This window comes from Cyprinodon tularosa, unplaced genomic scaffold (genome assembly GCF_016077235.1).
Source record: "Cyprinodon tularosa strain WSP-4 unplaced genomic scaffold, ASM1607723v1 ctg727, whole genome shotgun sequence".
In the NCBI taxonomy this organism is placed as follows: Eukaryota; Metazoa; Chordata; class Actinopteri; order Cyprinodontiformes; family Cyprinodontidae; genus Cyprinodon; species Cyprinodon tularosa.
In genome coordinates this window covers 221,426-227,678 of record NW_024039482.1, presented here as the reverse complement: position 1 = coordinate 227,678, position 6,253 = coordinate 221,426, and positions in this window count along the sequence as shown.

Genomic DNA, 6,253 nt, shown 5'->3' with positions numbered 1-6,253 from the left:
CCACAAATCACCGGTTTCTGGTTGGAACCAAATGAGCGGAACAAAGATTTTATTTGTTTATGATGATTTAACTAAACGACTTGTTATATGAAAATAAAACATTTTAACAATTTAGAAATATAGATCTACAAAAATAAAATGATTAACTGTTTGTTTTAACTTATGATTTGATAAAAAGTTGATACATAATTATGATATAAAAGATTGAAGAGAACTGATGATTTATGTTTAGAGGCCTCCTGACCATCACCCTCATCTTTAGCTCCCTCTGCAGATCATCCATCCAATTCAATTCTATTCAGTTTATTTCTATAGCTCCAATTCCCATCATGTCATCTCAGGTCTCTTTCCAGTTCACCAGATCATCCAGTCAGATTGATTCAAAGTTTTCTATCTAAGGAAAACCAGCTGATTGCATCGACTCATTGACTCTTCAGCAATCCCTCACACTAAGCATGCTTGTAGCGACAGTGGAGAGGAAAAACTCCCTTTGAACAGGAAGAAACCTCCAGCAGAACCAGGCTCAGTGTGAGCGGCCATCTGCTGAGGCCCACTGGGGTTCAAGGAGACAGAAGCAGACATAGAAAAAGAAGCATAGATACAAAAGGCAACTGTCAACCAGCTCCACAGGCGGCCCCGTCCAGGAAACACACAGCCAGGCAGACGAGCTCCGAGGCTGGAGATTAACTAAACATTAAACAATCATTCCACTAAAATAGGTCAACATGCCTGCTGTTATATTCAGGAATGAAGTCTGATGTTATAAAATAAGTTTATATCAGGAAACGAGCGCAGCACTAACATCTGCTGCGATGATGTCATCAGCCGTAATTAAAAATAATTGTATCTGAAAAACCAAATCAGCACAAGCGATAGTTTCACCTGCAGAAATGAAGCAGCTCTGAAAAAGTAGCTTAATGGGGGATAGTTGACCTCTGAGTGATCAATAATCTCTGAAACAACAGAAGCTCTTATTCTTTATTTGTTAATGTTTTCATTTTTACAAATGACCATTTTAACTCCACCAGTCAGCTTCACGCAGCTGAAGCTCCTGTCTGACGATGTGGCCCCTCGGCCCCCGCGGTGCTGAAGGAAGTCGCTGCTCGGTCTGAATGCATCTTCAGTCCAGAACCAGAACAGCTAGACTGGTGGAAACAATAGAACAGAAATAGTTTGTTGTCCTTCAGACGTTCGTCTATTTAGAGACATTTTAACATCAATATTTCCTCATTTTTTTTTTAATAAAATATTCTTCAGGGATTTTCCTCTGCTCACAGAAAACTAACAAACCTTTTCAGAAAATAAATGCTTACAGAAACAGGAGGGTCCTGGGCCCCCATGCCGCCCTACTAGCCCCGCCCCTTTGTAAAGTTAAACTCTGCAGTGGAAGAAAGAAATAATCATAAATGGGAAAAACGAACTTTTAAAAACTTGATTTAGATCAAAATGTAATTTTCAGGTTAAATATAAAAGAAATAAAACCTTTAGCAGAGAAGCTAACAGAATAAAAACCAGGATATTTATCGTTGGTTGAAGTTCCTCCTGCCACCAGCAGATGTCGCTCCCTCAGCGTCCTGCTTGTCAGAGCTTCGGCTTTCAGACAGGCTGATGAAAAGCAATTGACTTAAAGATGAAGACATCCTCTAAACGTTTCTGTTTGGTGCAGCAGCGGAGGTCAAAGGTCAGAGAAGGAGAGATTGACGCTGCAGAGGAACCTGGATGAAGTTAAACCCTGCAGCCTGGAGCTTTCCATCAGAGCTTTAATCTCCAGCAGCAGACAGGAATCAGATGCTGCAGGGAAAACCTGAACAGGAACAGGATGTGGCTTTGTTCTGATCCGGACTGAAGACGGATCAGAAGCAGAACCGCTTTATGCTGTGGGGTCAGACAGGAAGCAGACTGCAGCAAAGTCTGGGTCCCCTGGGAACCATCAGGCTGTCAGGGTACGATAGCAGCAAGCCGGTCCAAACCGGTTTCTAGAACTGGTTTATTCTGAGTAAGCACACCCTGACTGGTTCTACTGGATTTAGAACCCAAAGTGGGTCATCAGGGAAGCTGCTCTCTAATAGTCACAGAAATGTTTATTTCACTGTTGAAAAGCTGTTTTTGGTTTTTAATACACTTTGTTCAAACAAGATGACAACAGAGTTGGTCCAAGTTTATGAACATCTCTGCAGGAAAACCCTAAATTCATCTCCATGTTTTCTCCATGTTCAAACTTCTGCAGTGAAACTGTTTCTATGACGACCAAATGTTGATTAAAGCTGCAGCGGCGCTTCTGATGTTGGTGTCCTTCCTGTTTTCAGATGAACCTCTGATCCGCTAGAAGCTGGAGGGTTGATCACATCCGGCTGATCAAAGGCGGAGCTTCCCCTGCAGGAGCCTTTTATCCAGGTGACCCGGGGGCTGCGACCAGGTGAAGCCCACCAGTCCCTGGATCAGGCTGGGTTTAGGTTCTGATGGCGTCACTGGTTAAAGGAATGTTCCTGCTGTCTGGATGCAGATACTTCCTGGAAGTACGGTTCAAAGTGCTGCACATGCAAGGAGAATACACTGCAGGAGCATGAAGGCCATTACAGAAATAAAACGGTTAGAAAATCAAAGGAAGGTTGGACTGAAAGCTTCAATAATGTTTCCATTAAATAAAAGTTTAATCTGGAATAAAACAAACTGAGCTGAAGATGGTTCCCAGAACTTAACTAGATGCTGCTTCTGGTTCTGATCCAGTAGACCTGAGAGGTCTGATCTACTTTCTATAGTTCTAGTGAGGATGCAACATTGATGGATTAAATCATCTCTCATCCAGTGATGATATTGTGGGCGGAGCTCTGATGATGAGAACGTCTAGCTCCGCCCCCACCTCTGGGAAAATCCTCCTGCATCATTATTGATTTGAAATCACTAAGTTTATTCTGCTCATGGGGATCAGCCTGCTGAATTCTGGTCTGAGCATTTCAGCGTCTGTGTTCGTAGCTCTATAGAAGCTGAGCTATAGCAGGGAATCAGTGAGAGCGTCACAGAGCGGCTCTGCATCAATAATGCAGTTATTACTCACCGTGGGACCAATGAAGCTCATTTCATGTTTTTCTGAACCACCCTGATAAAATCAGACCTGATTTTCATCCATAAAAACTCATTTAAACGCGGCGATTGCAGGTCGCTGGAGGCTGCTGGGGAGATGAGGAACTTTAATCCCATCCTGAGGCCTGATCATCAAAAACTCAGGGAATAAATTCACCTTAATGTCCTTTCCTGGTTCCCATCAGCAGCAAACTGGTCAGACGCGTCAACGTCGACTGGAAGCTGCAGAGCGAGACTTATTTCCTGAACCAGACCTTCTGGCAGGTCTGGGGTCTTGGTGGGGGGCTGCTGGTGCCGGGGCTGGGGGGGTTGGTGCAGGTGGGCTCTCCTCATCCTCAGCAGGAAGTCCAAGCGCATCTGGACCCTTTGGACCAATGAGGTGGTGTTTCCAGTCCAGGTGAGGGTCTGTGATGAATGTAGGTCAGTGTTTCTGACCAATGCAGTGGAGGCCCTGACCCCCCCACCTCTGAGGGACCAGTGCAGGTAGAACCCTGAACGAATGGGAGACGTCGACACTTAGATGCCTTTAAAAGAAGAGGAGTTTTTAAAGCATCCTTTCTGTCTAAACATTTGATAATAACTCGTCTGAAACGGACCCAGAACTGCATAAAGTCATCTTTAATCTGATAAACAGTTCCTTTAAAGTGTCGTATTGTTATTATTACAGAAGCAGGGATTGGACAGACCCCCCCCCCATCATTGTCTCTGTGTTAGAAGGATTATTTTAGCAGGAATCAGCAGCAGCTTGAAGTCAGGAAGCCTTGAAATAAAACAAATGAAAGAAACAAGCAAAGTTCAAAAAGAGCTTTAAATGTAATAAAGAGACGAGCTGCAGTTTTCCTCTGTTGTTTGCAGCTTTTTAATTTCATTTCAGGCTCCAGCGCCTGATGAGTTTAGTGATTATTAATCTCCAGCGGTTCCTCCTGCTCTGCTGGAGCTCCTTGAATTCTCCTTATTGCTGTTTAATGGAGACGGTCCCCTAACAAATGATCCGCCTCGGCCCGGATCAGCGCCGCTTGTCTCATTAATCCAGCTCAGAGGCAGCGGGGCTGCTAATGTTTCCCACCTCACCGCCTCATGATGCTCCTACAGGACAGGAGGAGAGGGGGGGCCGGATGTTGAGCTGCAAACACTGCAGAACTCAGATGGTTGCCATGGAGAAGGATGCTGAGGATTAAAAGGCTTTAAACTCGGTTCTGTTTGGTTCAGAGATCCTTTCCAGGTGATCTCACCTCCTGACCTTTTTATTTATCATCAATTTGAAGAAGAAAGACAATAATTCACTGGTTGGACCGGTTTATGATGGTTTATGATGTGTCAATGGAAGCAGTGGTGATCCAAGATGGCTGCTCCCAAGGAGAAGGATGACATCATCAAAGAAGAATTCAGTTCTTTCTGTAGCTTCAATTCACATAATTTCAACTCGGGTAACTTTCCAAAATGATCAAGTCTTTTATCTAAAGAAAACCAGTTAATTGCATCGACTTGTTGACTCGAGAATCTCGTTCTTTCGGTCGTGACCTAAAGCTGATGACCATAGATTATGGGAGGAACGTAGATCGACCGGTTAATCTAGAGCTTTGCTTTTTGGCTCAGCTCTCTCTGAACCACAGCAGACCGGTACAGCAACCGCTTCACAGCAGACGCCGCGCCAATCCGCCTATCGATCTCCGACTCCATCTGCCCCTCATTAATGAACAAGATGCTTAAACTCCTCCACTAGGGGCAGCACATCCTCCCCACACCCGGAGAAGGCACTCTACCCTTTCCCGGTTCATGACCATGGTCTCAGATTTGGAGGCAATTAGCTAAATATTTAGTTTGTTGAATAAATATTTACTTAACAAGGTAAGATTTTTATAAATGAATGAATAACATGTTAAAAAAATGACTTGGAAAAAAACTAGTGATGCAGGATATAATCGGCCCCCTATCGGTATCGGCCTTAAAACTGAATATCGGACATCGGCCACCCCACCGATATTTGATCAGCTTCTGAGTTTCTAAAGTCTAAAAAAAAAAAATACTACTTCTTCTTCTTCCTCAAAAACTTCTTTTTTACAGACTTAAAAACTTCTAAAGACGAGGGAAAAAATATTGATCCATTAAAATATCCCAATATCTTCATATGCTGATATATTGCCATTTAAAAACACCATATCAATCTCTTTTACTAATGAAATATTGCTATATGTCATCGTTATGCTACGAAATCCCCCGAAAATTCACCAAATGTTGCCATATTTTTATATGTTGATATATTGACGCGGTATCGATCTATTTTACTAACAAAATCTCACAAGAATTTGCAAAATATCACGAGAGTTTGTAACAGAACGATGAAATTTCACCAGATTCTGAAAGTAAAAAAGATCGATACCGCGTTTTTAAAAATCTATTTGATATCAGCATATGAAAATATATTTGAGTATATTATTTTTCAAAGTGTCAGAAATGGATAACAAAACTGCTATTTTCAATGACTACTTATTTTTGACCAGCTTTAACATCGGTATCGATATCGGTTATCGGCTACATGAGTTTTAAAATATCGGCATATCGGATATCGGCCAAAATCCCAATATCTTTTTATTTTATTTATTTATTTATTTTTTTTTATAAAAGAAATATAAAAAAAACAAAAACAAAATCCCAATATCGTGCATCCCTAAAAAAAATAATCCCGTTAGTTTTCTCTTTAAACATGTTAAATAAGCATAAATATTTCTCTTAATTTTTGACTGCTGTGGTCAGAAATTTTAGATTTACTTATTTTATATATTAATTTATCTTATTTACTCTCTATAAAAGTTTTTCACTCAGCCTGTTTAACCTTGAAGGCCGCACATTGCTGTTTGTAGAGCAGACAGAGCTTCTTCCATAACAAACTAGATTCTTTTTCAAGGTTTATTCATGTTACAGTTTAACCAAAGTGTCTGTAATTAATTTTGACTCTGATTACTTTCTATTATTGTAAATAAGGAGGAACGAACGCTGCTCAGATCAGAACAGGGCTGATTACCGTTCAATAAGGACCCTATGATGAACTGTTCTCTCTTTGCAAAGATAAAATAGTGCCGACTGAGAAAAAAAACCATCGACCTCCGTTTATTTAACTGGAGTAAATAGTTAAAACACTTTTTTTCCCTCCACACTGCCTAACTTTACAAAC